This window comes from Chiloscyllium plagiosum, unplaced genomic scaffold (genome assembly GCF_037043375.1).
Source record: "Chiloscyllium plagiosum isolate Xiang-an unplaced genomic scaffold, Cpla_swu_hap1 HiC_scaffold_2, whole genome shotgun sequence".
Classification (NCBI taxonomy): domain Eukaryota; kingdom Metazoa; phylum Chordata; class Chondrichthyes; order Orectolobiformes; family Hemiscylliidae; genus Chiloscyllium; species Chiloscyllium plagiosum.
In genome coordinates, this window is record NW_028270140.1 from 118915870 (window position 1) to 118933331 (window position 17462).

The window sequence follows — 17462 nt, forward strand, 5'->3', positions numbered from 1 at the left end:
GCTGAACATATCAACAGTGGAGAGGGCCTCTATATCCACACAATGTTCCATTTAATCCATGTAGCAGCAGACCTATTCATGGTGTATGAAGAAGTTTGCATCCTTGTGATGGATTACTTCTCTAAATTGCCTGTAATGTGATGACTTAGAAACACAATGACGACAACACTTGTTGCAAGATGAATGCTATTTTCAGTTCTTTGTCGTCCTCGATTATATGGTGTCTAATAGAGTGCAATACGCTGGCAAACCATTTCCAACAGAGTAATAAGTGGGGAGTGACACGTAACACATCACCACCTCAATATTCATGCTCAGGTATTCTTGCAGAATGTGTGGTAAGTACAACCAAATCAATGCTCATTGAGCTTTTTAAGATTAGCATTGTCATTCTCACATTGCATTGCTGCAATTTCATGCAACACCAATTGGAGAAGAGATCACCATCTCCAACACAAGTTATCCTCATAAGGCAAGTGCAAATGACTATGCTCAGCAACCAAGTATCTAACCATTCAATGGTACATTATTTTTCAAAGACAGAGGAGAATGAATGAGGTACATGACAAGCAAGCAGCTAGAGAACTACCAAAAATGCTCACTGGGCAGGGAGTGCGGGTTGGAAATACAAATACAAATACTGAATACCAACAAAGATTTCTAGAATAGCTACAATAGAGTCATAGTTATACTGTTCATGATGCTACATTTTAAAGGAGAAGAAGCCAGCTCATATCAGTCTATAACACACTAATCATGCATGAAAAGAATCAGGAAGGATACTCTGACAATGATGATTATGCAAGAGTGGGACTGCAGATGCTGGAAATCAGAGTCCAGATTAGAGTGGTGCTGGAAAAGCACAGCAGGTCAGGCAGCATCTGAGGAGCAGGAAAATCAATGTTTCAGGCAAAAGGCCTTCATCAGGAATAGAGGCAGCGAGCCTCTGGGGTGGACAGGTATCGCTCCATTTATCTCTCCACCCCGGAGGCTCCCTACCTCTATTCCTGATGAAGGGCTTTTGCCCGAAACGTTGATTTTCCTGCTCCTCGGATGCTGCCTGACCTGCTGTGCTTTTCTAGCGTCACTCTAATCTTGACAATAATGATTACAGAGGGATGTTAAGTGACAGCAAACAGCAGCAAGACAACAAAGTTGTCAGACAAGTGCAACAGAAAGCAATTTATAATTCTTTGGAAAAGTGTACAATCGCAAGGCCAGGATGAGTTGTCAAATCTCCAAAGCATCACATGGAAGTTTGAAATGTTAGCCTTATAAACTCTGCTTTCCCTGTTTGCTTAATTATGAAATTAACAATATGTGCCTTTTTGTGCCATTTTTATCTTTGAAAACAGGCAATGTTGTTATGTCTTATGGTCAATATGTCAGTATGCCTTTAAGAGACATGCTCATTACATCATCACTGGACGTACCCAAGGGTAGAAAGACCAGAAGGGTAGAAAAGATCCTTCCTTGGATCAGTTGAAACATGAAATGCTACTGGAAGCATGTTATAGTATTAGTAGCTTAATATTAGCCCAGATACTTATCTGTCACAGCAATGCAATGCTTGTGCATAAAAATTATTTGCAACAAATGCTTTTGGATTATTCAATACCATAATATCCATGCCCAGTTCCTTACATTGCAGAAGAAAATATAAACATTCCCCTTGGACTCCCCCAGACTATGAGCCCACCATTTAACATCAGGCCATTGTGTCCACAACGGTCACTAATCTCCTCGTATCTGAGCATCTCCTTGCCACAGGCTCCAAGCACATAGTCCCCCAACCCTGTACAGCCTGCTAGTACTTTCTTCACACAATCCACAAACATGACTGCCCAAGTAAACCCATTGTTTCTGCCTGTTCCTACTTACCTCTTACCTCTTCCTACAGTGATTAGCTTTGTTACCCCCTTCTCTAGTCCTTTCCCATTTACATTTGCAATTCTTCTGACACTTTATGTCAGTTTCAGAATTTCCAGTTTGCCTGCTCCAGCCACTTCTTCTTTATTGTGGATGTCCAATCCCTTTACACATCCCCCCCGCACCCCCCCCCACCCCCCCATCAGAATGCTCTCAGGGCTGTCTGCTTCTTCCTGGAGCAAAGACCTGAACCATCCCCATCTACCACCACTCTCCGCTGCCTGGTCAAGCTCATCCTTACTCTGAATCACTTCTGTTTTAACTCCTCCTACTTTCCACAAGTCATAGGTGTGGCTATGGGTACCCATGTGGGCCCTATTTACGCCTGTCTCTTTGTGTGGTACATGAAGTATTCCTATAACTCTTTCTCCAGTTATAGTTCATTGGTGCTGCTTCCCTTTCTTATTTGGAATTAGAAAAACTTATTAATTTTTCTTCTTGTTTCTACCCCGCTCTTAACTTCATCTGGTCCATCTCTTATTCCTCCCTTCCCTTCCTCGACATCTCTGTTACCATTTCTGGGACAGGCAGGCCACCAGTATCCATTATAAACCCACTGACTCTCACAGTTACCTCGACCATACATCCTCACACCCAGCTTCCTGTAAAGTGTCTATTCCGATCTCCAATTCCTCCGACTCTGTCCCACCTGTACCAATAATGCCACTTTCTGCAGGGAGCATCAGAAATGTCCACCTTCTTCCAAAACTGAGGAATTCCTGCTACTGTGGTTGACAGAACCCTTAGCCATTTCAGATCCATCTCCCGCATTTCTGCCCCCACCCCTCTTCCTCTCTCCACTACACCAATTGGGTTTAAAAAAGGTTGCATTCTCGGGTTAGCTGTTAACAATGGTGATAGCTAGACAATATGTTGAAGGTGTTGGCCCCCTGTATTCTCTGTCTATGCTATGATGTTTAGATTGATTCACCATTGTTAACAGCTAACCCGAGAATGCAACCTTTTTTAAAAAAAGGTTTTGTGATTTACACATGAAAGAAGTGAAACTATCACTGTATTCTAACAGATGAAAGGCTTAACAGACAATCAATTTTTCAATGTATAATTTCAGTTACATCACACTGTAAATTTTTGCTATAAATTCTGTCTTACGATCGAGCCCTCCACGACCACCTGATGAAAGAGGGTTGCTCCGAAAGCTAGTGTGCTTCCAATTAAACCTGTTGGACTATAACCTGGTGTTATGTGATTTTTAACTTTATGAACAAGGTATGTTTTGAAATTTTAAAAGTCATCTTAGATAAAACACTTGATGCATATAATCCAGACATTTTATTTATTTAAAAACATTATATACATGCAAGTTGTTATTGAATTTTTCTGAAGTTCTCAGCCTGTCATCTAATTTATCAGCCAAATGATCAAGATTTAATTGTGGTTTAAGACAAGTAGACAATACCTAGTGTTGTGAAACAGCATATCTTTCTGAGTAGCTAATGATTGGCACTAGCCCAGAGGGCACATGTCCAAATGCTTGGTTAAAGTAGTAGGTTCAAAGTCATGTCTTAAAGGAGGAAAGAGAGGAAGAAATGTTTAGTGAGAAAATTCTCCAGTTTATAGCCGTGTCAGCTGAAGGCATGGCCACAGCAATTAAAATTGGAGATATTCAAGTGGCCAGAACTAAAGAAGTGCAGATATCTCAGAGAGCTGTGGGGCTGAGGGAGATTATGGCAATACGGAGAAGCGAGATCATGAAGGGATTTGGAAATGAGATTTTAAAATCGAGCTGTTGTTTGACCAGGACCATTATAGGTCAGTGAACACAGGGTTGATGGCTGAACAGAATTCAGTGTAAGTCTGAACAAAGGGAATAGTATTTTGGATAGTTTCAAGATTATTGAAGGTGGATTGTGAGAGGCAAGCCAAGTATGTGTTGTAATAATCTGTGAGCTCTAACTTTATAGCAAGGCTCAATTTGAAACTATGAGGGTGAATTTCCAGAGGGATTCTCACACTTCATTGCCTCATTTCCTGAACAAATTCATCCACACTCAACAGAGCAGCTCAACAGAGAAAACAATTCAAGATCAATAAACTTTGATACGATTATGTCCATCTGATCAGCTTTCCCTCAGCTGCTTTGCATCTTATCAGCAACTGATCATGAATATTTATTAATATCATTTATTGTTTATAAATGTTTAGCTTAAACAGGTTAGCTTAAGACAGGCTTCTTAGCAGTGTGGAGGAACAGCAGGATCTTGGGGTCCATGTCCATCGATCCCTCAAAGTTGCCACCCAAGTTAATAAGGCATATGGTGTGTTGGCTTTCATTAGCAGTGAGATTAATCTTTAGAGCTGTAAGGTTTTGCTGCAGCTCTATGGAGTCCTGGTTAGACCATACTTAGAATACTGTGTGCAGTTCTAGTCACCTCATTATAGAAAAGATGTGAAAGCTTTAGAGAGGGTGCAGAGGAGATTTACCAGGATGCTGCCTGGACTGGAAGACATGTCTTATGAAGAAAGATTGAGGGAGATAGGGCATTCCTCATTGGAGTGAAGAAGAATGAGAGGTGACTTAATAGAAGTATACAAGGTAATGAGAGACATGGATAGAGTTGATAGCTAGAGACTTTTTCCCATGATGGAAATGTCTATCACGAGGGGGCATAATTTTAAGGTGATTGGCGGAAGGTTTAGGAGAGATTTCAGAGATAGGTTCATTACACAGAGTGGTGGGTGTGTGGAATGTGGTGGTTTTCAAGTCAGATACAGTAGGGACATTTAAGCGACTCTTGAATAGGCATATGGAAGATAGTACAATGAAGGGTATGTAGGTTAGTCTGATCTTAGAGTAGGATAAAAAGTCATCACAACATCAAGGGCTGAAGGTCCTGTACTGTGCTGTACTGGTCTATATTCTAATATTTATCATAGGAAAAATGTTAGAAGCTTCATTGAAAATGATATAACAGAGCACTTGGATAAGTTCAATTTAATCAGGCAGAGTCAACATGATTTTGTCAAAAATAAATCATATTTAAGTGATTTTTTTGGAGTTCTTTGAAAAAGCAACTAATGCTTTAAATTCGGCAGCGCGGTGGCACAGTGGTTAGCACTGCTGCCTCACAGCGCCAGAGACCTGGGTTCAATTCCCGCTTCAGGCGACTGACTGCGTGGAGTTTGCACATTCTCTTTGTGTCTGCGTGGGTTTCCTCCGGGTGCTCCGGTTTCTTCCCATAGTCCAAAAATGTGCAGGTTAGGTGAATTGGCCATGCTAAATTGCCCGTAGTGTTGGTTTGGGGGAATGGGTCTGGGTGGGTTGCAGGTCGGTGTGGACTTGTTGGGCTGAAGGGCCTGTTTCCACACTGTAAGTAATCTAATTAAGTGTATCTGTGAACGCATTGTAATTAGATTTCCAGAATGTGTTTGATAAGGTTCCACATCAAAGATCATTGTGAAAAATAAAAGCTCATGGTGAAGGAGATAACATATTGGGATGGATAAAAGATTGACTGGCAAACAGGAAGCAGAGAGTGGGAACAAATGAGTCTTTTTTGGGTTGGCAGGATATAGCAGCTTGGCAAATGTTTTGAATAATGGGACTGAAGATATGGTAGCGAAAGTTGCTGATGACACAAAGAAAGATAGGCAAGTGTATCGTAAATAGGATATAAGGAGTTTATAAAATGGATATAGATCGGTTAAGTGAGTGGGCAAAGATCTGGTAAATGGAGCATAATGTGGGAAAATGTAAAATTGTCCACTTGGCAAAAAAAAAGAAAAGAAGCATATTATCCAAATGGTCAGAGGTTGTACAGATCCGAGCTGCAGGGAGATTTGGATGTCTTCCTGAATGAATTATAAAAGCTTAGTATCCAGGTATATCAAGTTATCAGAAAAACTGATAGCTTTTTTTTATTGTGAGGGGAATTCAATTCAAGAGTAAGAAGATTAAGCCTCAGTTATACAGGGCATTGGTGAGACTGTATCTCGAGTCCTGTGTATAGTACTGGTCAACAAACTTGTGGAAAGATATTCATGTTAGAAGTAGTTCACAGAAGGTTTACCTGGAATTATTGCCTTATGAGGTAAGGCTAGATGGGGTAGGCCTGTATCCTGTGGACTTTAGAAGAGTCAGAGGTGACTTAACTGATACATAACATCCTGAGGTGACCTGACCAGGTGGATGTGGAAGGGATGTTTCCTCTTGTGGAGGAATCTAGAACTAGGGCTCAAAGTTTAAAAATAAGAGGTCGCCCATTTAAGACCGTGTTAAGAAGAATTTTCTCTCAGTGGTTTGTGAGTCTTTATAATTCCCTTCCTCAAAGACAGTGGGTGAGAATCTTGAAATATTTTTAATGCAGAGTTATATAGATTCCTGAGTACAAAGGGGATGAAAGATTATTAGGGGTATGCAGGATTGTAGAGTTGAGGTTAAAGTCAGATCAGCCATGATCTGATTGAATTGTGGAATGGATTGAAAGGGCTCAAAGAGCTAAGTGACCTAAAATATTTTCTAGAGCTGAAAATGTGTTGCTGGAAAAGCGCAGCAGGTCAGGCAGCATCCAAGGAACAGGAGAATCGACGTTTCAGGCATAAGCCCTTCTTCGGGCTTATGCCCGAAACGTCGATTCTCCTGTTCCTTGAATGCTGCCTGACCTGCTGTGCTTTTCCAGCAACACATTTTCAGCTCTGATCTCCAGCATCTGCAGTCCTCACTTTCTCCTAAACTATTTTCTAACCAACTTGTTCAAAGATGTTATTAAACACCTCAGGAGCCATTGGGAATTGTATCTGGACTTCTGGCTCATTCTTGTTCCTTTTTCATACATTTATATATTTGCATGTTTGTAGACACAGATTTCCTCATTGAGCCAAGTAAAACAAAGTCACTATCCATACAATTCAATACCCTTTCTCAAAGAAGTTGCAAAGACACCTCCTTTCACTAACCACCTTCAAAATTTATCGCAGCTGAATCTACACTTGGCATCACAAATTGTCTAAGTATGTCTGGTAATAAACTCTTGGTACTACTGTTACCTTCACCAAATGAAATCTGCTGAGTGCTATCCTTTTTAATCTGAATTGAGCCCTGAAATATAAACAAGGGGAAACACACTGCCTGCTGCTTTAGTTTGCTTCTGAAAGACACCAACAACCCTCATATGAACGTACGTACTTGTGAATGAAGAATGTGATGATATTAAATATGACATGGCAATGCATTTCATATGACTCTATTTCTTCATTGTCTGAATGCTGTAATGCTGCATACAGATGAACTATGCCCGTACATATTTAAGCATGTCCTCCCTGCTTTCAGGAGACTCACTCCTAAAATCCAATAACATCAAATAGGCTGCATTCCAAAATAGCTGTGTTTCTTCCCAATGCCAGTTCATTCCCTATTGCTAATGCTGGCTTTAATGTGGTAAACGAGCTTCATCTTGTGAAAACAAAATATTTTGTTTGAACAAATGATGTTAAGAACGAAAGGTGGAGCTGTTTGATTTGCAGTGGTGAATCAAGGGTAACACTTCGGAATCCAAGGTCAACATCTGCCATTTATGCCCTGCAGTTCAAACTTGTGCAGAGGGCAAACAAATTCATTCACAGCATCCCAAGCACAGTTTGTGACTAACAGTGCTCTGTATAGTTCATTGGTTGTACTGTTTAGCAGAGAACATTTTGGGACCTTAAAACATCAGAACAGAAGTAGGCCATTCAGCCCATCGAGTCCGATCCGCATTCAATGAGATCATGCCAGATCTGATGATCCTCAACTCTTCTTTCTTGTGTGTCCCCTGTAACCCTTGATTCCATTATTGATTAAACTTCCGTCTATCTCAGCCTTTAATGTTTTGTTGAATTTTTATTGGTGTCAAAAGATGTAGTAGATAGTTGAATAGATAACCAACTGATATAAACCCCATCACTTCTGACAGCATGAAAGTGAGTAAAGCCAGTTCAAAATATGTCTCATGAAATTTCATACAGTTCAGTAAATTCACTTCTTTCAGCTGAGGGATTCAATTTAGTCATCATAAATGCAAAAAATATGAGTGACAAAGCCTGAGCAGGTTAAGGGAATGAGAGGAAACACAACATTTACATCATTCTGTTTTCAACAAACTTGAACCAAAAACAAATCAAACAGAACATTGAGTATGTTGTAAACATTAAGTATTCAGCCATCACATGGCAGCTGCTGTATATTCTAGGTATTATTATTGCATTTAGTTCTGGTTACATCCAGGGTCTAGGAGTGATGGAGTAGCAGATGACAAGATCAATACCTAGTAGATTGAGCAATATTGATATAATTGAATGTTAAGAGAAGTTATTTAAAAGTACTACTAGGTACAGAAATGATTAACCTAGAGCATCATTTCAAGACTCATTTCAAGTTTGTTATGCCTCAACATTGGCATCATTGTCATTAGGTGTTTGATTCTAGTGAAAGCTGCTTCTTGTTATATGCCTATTTACCAGTGCACATTTTACCATGATACAATAACTACAAGATAAACAGGCAAAAGATGAAATTCAGGACTGATGTCAGGAAGTGCTTGCTCACAAAGAAAACAATAAGCATGAGGAATCTTTCTTGCATGATGTTGGATGCTAAAGTTGTCGTATCACCCGAGAAACAGGCTGTTGCTTGAGGCTGAATGGCTCATTACCTCTGTATCTTAAGAGGAATTGGGTGAATCAAAATGGCTGCTTGTTTTCTATTCCTTGCTGCTGTGGACGTGCAACAGAATAGTGAGAGAATTTACTTTGAACGCCTGAGCAAAGCAGAGTACAATCGCAGATGGTTGTACGTGCTCTTTGGAATTGCCATTCCCTAAAAGGGGATCACAAAATAGTGGATTTCTCATCCCCGATGATGATTGTGGATGATCCATCAATCTGTAGCCATGAGAGAAACCATCATGGGCAGTGATGAGAATCTAGTTTGACTGCTACAGAGAGCTCACCAGAATAAACACATAATTGCAGATGTGTGAAGTCAATAACATAGTTATGCACTAGGCAACAGGACTGTGCCTGGATCCTAACAGGGTGAATGCTGCAGAGATCCAGTGACCAACAGATGTGAAAGCAGTGCAATGATTTGTGGTAGTCATGAATTCTCTAACAAAAATTTAAGGTTCAATTTGTCACCAGAGTGTGAGCCTCTGAACACTTCCCCTATCAAAGAGTTTTAGGGTCACAGAGGAGGAAGCAGCTTTCACCAGAATCAAACACCGAGTCACAATAATGCTCCTGCTGAGGTGCTGCACATCAACGATGAAGTCACCTTGCAATGTAATGCCAGTGAGAAAGACTTAGAACAAGCCCTATGCATCAAAGAAATCCAGTTGAATTTGTGTTATGACTTGCGCTGGGCAAGCTTCTTCAACTTATGATAGTTACACGTCAATGCTGTACATCATTAAGCTCTTGGGAAAGAAGGGATGGAGTGGCACCCTTCTTGATTCATCATTCCAATTGATTAGTCATGATAAGACTCATTTAAAAGCAATCCTTCCCTTGTGGATACCTTCTCCAGACCAAATGTTTTTTCTTGTTTCAAGGGATTTCTTGAGTTAACAAAGGTGTGAGTTATTAGTTACTAACTACAAAAAGAAATAATAATATAACACATATATTTACAGATTAGGAATAGAATTTAACAATTTCTAGTCCATTAATTTATCCAATGCAATCTTTCTTATAATACTAATTTCATTAATTTCTCATTCTCCCTAAACACTTGGATCTCTATTTCTGGAAAAATTCTTTTTTTTTCCTCAATGAAAACAGACACAAAGTAAACATTTAGCTTCTCTAACCTTTCTCTATTCTCCATTATAAATTTTCCTGACTCTGCTTGTAATGGAATCCATTTGTTTTAGACAAACTTTTCTTTTTTCTGTATTAATAGAAGCTTTTACAACTCATTTTTATGTTTATCACTAGATTTCACCCATATTATTTTCTCCCTTTCCTCACATCAGATTCCTGCTCCCACTTTGCTGTACTCTAAAAACTTCCCAATCCTCAAATTTATTGTTATTCCTGGCAACTTTATAGGCCTTTTTGTTTACTCTAATTCAATCCTGAACTTCCTTTGTCAGGCATGGTTGACTGACCTGTTTTGACCTTTTATATCTGAAGGAATGTACAATTGTTGTAAGTCATGTAATACCTTTAAAGACTATCCAATGCCTTTGTACAGTCATGCAATTTAATATATTTTTCCAATTCACTACAGTCAACTTATGCCTCATGCCTTTATAATTTCCCTAATTCAAATTTAACCATCTTAGTTTCAGACTTAATTGTTGTGGGCACTCATCCCTAAAGGTTTGTTTAAACAAGATTTTTAATGAGTCCTTTTTCTTTACATGATACTAAATCTAAACTATCACATCTTCTAGTAGGCCCCTCAATGTACTGATCTGAAAAACCTTCCCTTACACACCCCAGGTACTCATCCTCCACAGCTTTAATGCTCAATTGGTTTACCCAGTTTATATGCAAATTGAAGTCACCCATGGTAACTGTATTTCCCATTCTCCTTACTTCTCTTCTCTCTCCTGATTAATACTATTCCCTTTACGACACTAATATTTTCTAGCCTCTAAGTAACTCCAACCAATGCCTGCTGTCCCTTGCTGTCTCTTAACTTGACCCAAATAGATTCCACACCTTGATCTTGCAAACTAAGATTCTAGATCAGATTGGTTGTCTGGTCGGTTCAGACAAGTTGGACCGAAGGATCTGTTTCTGTACTGTATGACTCGATGTATTATTAGTCTCGTCCTTTGTTATCAGCACAATCCTTCATTTTTCTTCTTGTCTGTATTTACTTGAATATTGAATAACCTTGAAAATTCAATCATCCATCCTGGTGGTCATGCAACTAAAAGTTCTGTAATGGCAATGAGATCATATCCTTGTATGTCTATTTGTGCCTTTTGATTATCTACCTTGCTGCAAATGCTTTGTCTCCTGTCTTCTAGCTGGCGGAGCATTTTGCTGACCTTCTGTTACCGATTTTAATTCCATCAAATCTGGATTACCTCTCAAGGGTTTCTCACCACCCCGATAAGCTGGGTTAAAGTCACCCCAACAGCACTGGCAAATCTCCCTGTCAGTCCCAATCCTGTTTAAATGTAACCTGTCCACTTTGTAGAGGTCACACCTGCCATATTCCTTCAAAATCTGATGCCCTCCCTCCATTCCCTTCCCAACAGGAATGCTGTTGGAGGAACAGAGAGTGACTGGGTCAGGGCAGGTATCTATATTGTCTGGTAATTATAAGCAGATCCACAAATGCCTATTCCAGAAGAAAGCCTCACTTAGTCACATCTATCTAAATGGAAAGGACTGAGGTGGTGAGAATGATAGGAAACCGTGTACCCTTGGGAAAGAGGGAAATGCTGGGAGACCTCATCAAGATACAAGGAGTGATGCTGAGATGAAAGGCGAGGCTAAGAGGCCTATCCATTTAACTGTCTAAAGTTAGGGCATACCTGGGTCAACTGTCATGACATGGGGAAAAACGGTGGGATTTATCAGAACACATACACTCCCTGCAGAAAACGCAAGTTAGTCAGAGACCATAGAAGACCAGGCTAACTGCAAATCCCCATAAAGTTACTGTTCAGAATGCAGATGAGGTTAAACAATCACAGAGAGTATGTTTAGTACCAAGATGCTGGTAAAAGGGATTGATGGAGGATACATGCTCATTTCCCATTACCAGTACATCTGGAGTGTGAGCTGCTTTTTGGATTTGTTACTAGGGGAGACATTCTCACTTTGCCTGTGAACAGGATTGACTGCCTCCTTGGGAATGACATGGCAGCAATAAAGTCAACAGCAATCCCATTGGCCTCTAAGAAGCCCTTTGAGGTCAGAAAGACCAAAAGGTCCATGGGAAAATGTTGGGCCCATGGCCAGACAAGGTCAGCCAGACAACTTCCAAACATTGTTCTTCTGGTCAAGATTCTCCTTTACTAATGCCATCCTTATTATGACTTAGAACATACAGCACAGTACAGGCACCTCAACCCTCAATGCTGTGCCAACCTTTTATCCTAATCTAAGATACAAACCCTTCACGTACCTATCCAAGAGTTGCTTAAATGTCCCAAATGTATCTGACTGTATTACCACTGCTGGCACTCCAAGCACCCACCACTCTCAATGTAAACAGCCTACCTCTGACATCTCCCCAAACCTTCCTCCAATCACCTTAAAATTATGCCCCCTCATGATAGACATTTCCGCCCTGGGAAAAAGTCTCTGGCTATCCACTCTATGCCTCTCAATATCTTGTACATCTCTAACAAGTCACCTCTCATGCTTCTTTGCTCCAATGAGAAATGTCCTAGCTCCCTCAAACTTTCTTCATAAGACATGCCCTCCAGTCCAGGCAGCATCCCAGCAAATCACCTCTGCACCCCCTCTGCAGCTTCCACATCCTCCTATAATGAGGTGACTGGAACTGAACACAATATTCCAAGTATGGTCTAACCAGGGCTCTAAAAAGCTGCAGCGTAACCTCACAGCTCTTAAACTCAATCCCCCTGCTAATGAAAGCCAACACACCATATGCCTTCTTGAAAACTCTATCAACTTGGATGACAGTTTTGAGAGATCTATGGACATGGACCTCAAGATCCCTCTGTTCTGCCACACTGCCAAAAGTCCTGCCTTTAACCTTTCATTGTGCATTCAGATTTGACCTTCCAAAGTGAGTCACTTCACACCTTTCCAGGTTGAACTCCATCTGCCACTTATCAGCTCAGTACTGCATCCTGTCAATGTCACGTTGCAACTTGGAACAGCCCTCCACACTAAGCCACTAGTCCACCAACCTTTGTGTCATCGGCAAATGCATTAATCCGCCCTTCCACTTCTTCATCCAAGTCATTTATAAAAATCACAAAGATCAGAAATCCCAGAACCAATCCCTACTGAACACCACTTGTCACCAAGCTGCAAGCTGAATACTTTCCATTTACCACCACCCTCTGTCTTCTATGGGCCAGCTCAGCTCCACCTCTGATTCCATCTTGTCTATTGTCCTAAACATTGAACATGCTTGAATATTCAATTTCCAATCCTGGTCACCATTCAGCCCTGGCAAATAAATCTTATGGCACGGTGGCTCAGTGCTGCTTCATAGCACCAGGGTCCCAGGTTCAATTCCAGCCTTGGGTGACTGTCTGTGTGGAGTTTGCACATTCTCCTTGTGTCTGCGTGGGTGTGCTCTGGTTTCCTCCCGCAGTCCAAAGATGTGCAGGCCAGGTGAATTGGCCATGTTAAATTGCCCATAGTGTTAATTGCATTAGTCAGAGGGAAATGGGTCTGGCTGGGTTACTCTTCAGAGGGTCGGTGTGAACTTGTTGGGCCAAAGGGCCTGTTTCCACGCTGTAGGGAATCTAATCTCTTACTTGTGCTATAGATTATCTATGTGATTAAGAATGCTGCGTGCATGATTTGTTATGTTTTGTAGTGTTTCTCGGTTAATAAACTCAAGAAAGCCTCGTTAATTTGGTTCCTCTTTAAAATGCAATTAGCTTTGGATTGGGAAACTGGATCCACAAGGAAAGGGTTTGTTTAAAAATTAATCATATTTGAACTGACCAAGAGAGGGATTGAAATAAGATGGGGAGCCAGTTCACCCTTTCTCTACTAGGAGCAGAATCGTTTGAGGATTTTTCATCCGTAATCATAACCAACTGGAAATCCTCACCCAGGGACAATGATTTGTAACAAACCTGAGAAGCTCTGTGATACAGAGCTCTGCTTTACTGGCTGTTCTCAGAGTTACACACTAAGACAAACGTTAACTACTGCTGGAGCAACACCAACTCGTTGAAAGATGTTCTTTGCTGTGCATGAAACTTGCTGATCTTCCAATTCAAAGAACCTTAAATGACTGAACTTTGACTGGTATATTCCAGGATCCAGGTCCATATGCTGACAGAACGCTTTAAGCTTGGGGCAGCTGTTGCAAAATCTCAATAGGGAATTGTTGCTATTTAAGGCCCTTAGCCAAGTAGACTGAGGATCTGGAACCCATATAAGATCTCGCAGGCTGTAAGCACCAGAGAATGCTTGACCTGAAATGGAAATGTACATTGTAAATATGGCAAATACAGTAAGGCATTTCATATAGTACATTGAAAGAAACTGTAGCTGAGAATTTGAACTACATGTAAGTTTTTAAAAAGTTATGAGTAAGTAGATATTTTGGGAAAGAAAGTGATATTATTTTTTAGTTTATTTTATGGAGCCATCAACCATTGATGTTATAAAAAGAACTGCAGATGCTGGAAATCTAACATAAAAATGGGAAGTGCTAGAGAAACTCAGCAGGTCTGACAGCACCAGTGGAGAGAAGAACAGAGTTAATGTTTCAGGCCCAGGAGTTTGGAGGCCTGAGTGTGTACAAACATAAGAGCAGGATCAAGCCATTCAGCCCCTCTAGCCCACTCTGCCATTCTGGACTATGGCTGATTATCTACATCAACAGTACATCCCAGCACTACTTCGTAAACCTTGGTGTAATTAATAGCTAGAAATCCATCACTCTCTCTCTTGAAATTATGACTTGAATAATGGTTGAATTTAGACCACCCTCTGGAGCAACCAGCTCTAAAGATTCACCACCCTCTGAATGCAGAAGTTTTTCCTCATCTCAGTCCTAAATGGCTTGTTTTCTGTCCAAGACTGTGACCCATACCCGGGGAAACAGCCTTTCTGTGTTTACTCTATGTATCTTTCTAAGATTGGAGTAAGCTTTGATGAGATCACCTCTCATTCTAATAAATTCCAGAGAATATTGGCTCAGTCTCCTCAAGTTCTCCCCACAGTGCAGTCCTACTATCCCCAGTATCCCCAGTCTGGTGAACATCACTATACACCCGCTAAAAGAAATAAATCCTTCCTTAGACAAGAGGACCAGAACTTCACAAAATACTTGAAATGGGACTCACAGATGTTCTAAAAATTGAACCAAGACATTTTTAATTCGGCACTCAAATTCTCATCAGACAACGGCTAACATTAGGGCAAAACTGTGGATGCTGGAATCTGAAACACAGAGAATGCTAGAAAAACTCAGCAGGTCTGGCAGCATATACAGACACAGAAACAGAATCAACATATTGAGTCCAATAATTCAGTTCTTCAGAACAGAAGTAGAGGGGGCTGGTTGAAGTGTCCTTTTGTGACAGGAAGCCTGTATCCAGTGCTGTCATTCAGGGTTCAGTTCTGGTTCTTTTGCTGTTTACTTTAATGATCCAGACTGAACGTAGAAAGTGTAATCAGCAAGTTTTCAATTGAAACGAAAATTGGTGGTGTGGTAAGCAGTGAGGATGTAAGCCTTAGACTATGGGATGATGTAGACGGGCTGGTCAGACGGACTGAACAGTGGCAAGCAAATTTAATCTTGTAAAGTGTAAAGTGATACATGTTTTGAGTGCTAACAAGGCAAGGGAGTTACACTTTGAATGGCAGAACCCTAGGAAGTATCAAGAGTCAAAAGGACTTTGGTGTGTGTGTGTCCACAATCCTTGAAGCTAGCAGGACAGATAGATAAGATGGTTAAGAAGGCATATGACATACTTGCCTTTATTAATCAAGGTGTTGAATAGAAAAGCAAGACATTATGATGAAGGTGAATGTGACATTGGTTATGCCACAAACGGAGTTCTGATTGCCACACTATAAGAAGGATGCTCACTTAGGGATGAATGGTGCCACCTTTGTCCAGTTTGGCCTGTATGTGATTCTAGCCCAGCACTGATTTAGTTACATTTTAATTGTGAGAACTAGCAGGTATATAAACCTGCCACAAAAAGTGCTTCATGAAGCTTACTACATGCTTCTTGGGACCACTGGGTGGATTTTAAATGTCAAATTTTCCAGAGACGCTTACATACTGAGACTAAATAAAAATAATTTGGTACTTTGAGTTATGTCAATTGAGTACCAAAGGAGAATGACTTATGAATACATTTCTATATTATAGTATAATTGAGGAACAGGCGGACTCTTGATGATATTAGACCTGATAGGTCATTTGTTATTCATCACAATGTTATTGGCTTTTCAACAGCTTGAGAGCAAAATAATGGAGCATACAAATGATATACTCAGAAAAAGTAATCAAAGATCATTTTTCAATATCAATGTTTTAAGTGGGCAAAATCTCAGAGATTTATATCAAGAACAATAGGCAATCAAGCAACATAATCTGGCAATACTCAAGAGAAAGACATAAATCACCCACTCACAGTGAAGTTCTTGTGAGTTATATGGTATTACTCATTCATGAATATACATGAATTAAAAGGCATACTCCATTGCCAAACATACACATTATCTTCAGTACATAATTGATACATCTATTTCAGGCCTCAGGGTTTGGGTTTCCAATCTGCTGCTCTTACTGCCAGAAGAAAATACAAAATGCTCCAAACATTTATTTTCTCATCTCAAAGATTAGTTGAAGAGGAAATAAAAACGTATGTTTGTTTTTGGAAGGGTATTGAAAATATTGGTGGATCTGTGAGAATGGAACAACTTTCAAAACAAGGATTTTTCAATCAATTTTGAAGATCGGACCTTATCTCTGAAACAAGATGTAAACTCATTCTCAGCATTTAGCAACCTGCTCTCTTACTTACAAACTGTCAATAAAAAAACTATAATCATCATAATTAATGACATTCCAGCTAGTGATTATGAAATAGTAACATAAAATAGGCATCCAATTAGGTTTGTGGCAGGTGGGACTAGATTGGGTTGGGATATCTGGTCGGCATGGATGGGTTGGACCGAAGGGGCTGTACATCTCTATGACTCTATGACTCTCTCCATATAAGTTGATCTATCACCGTGACTGGCAATCACACTGTCAGGTTTACCTTAAACCTGAAGCATTAATACTTAGGGTAGATCTGCAAAATAAGAACTAGACATAGGTAATGTTATGTGTTGTGAGACAACCTCTGGTAGTCTGTATTGTAGTGTGCACTTGCTGAGGTATATGTCTTTCAGGATATGTGGTGGTAGTACATCTCTCCTGTGCTCATATTGTTTTTTTAATGTGTATCAATCTGCTTTTTTAAGGCATATGATGTTGATAGTTGTAAAAGCATCGCATGGCCTTGTACAATAGACATGGTTTTTATTATTTACTCATGGGATGTGGGTGTCAGTGGCTGAGCCAGTTTGTTTGCTTAACCCTAGCTGCCCTTGAAAAGGTGGTACTGAGTTGCCTTCTTGAACCACTGCTATTCATTTGGTATTGGTAGATCCTCCTGTTATGGAGGAAGTTCAAGGATTTTGACCCAGTGACAGTGAAGGAACAATGATGTATTTCCAAATTAGGATGGTGAGTGGCTTGGAGGAGAACTTGGAGGTTATTGTATTTCCATGTATTGGTTGCCTTTTTCTTTCTAGACTGCAGTGGTCATGGATGTGAAACGTGCTGTCTAAAGTGCCTTGGTGAATTTCTGCTGTGCATCGTGTGATTGTACTCATTGCTGCTACAG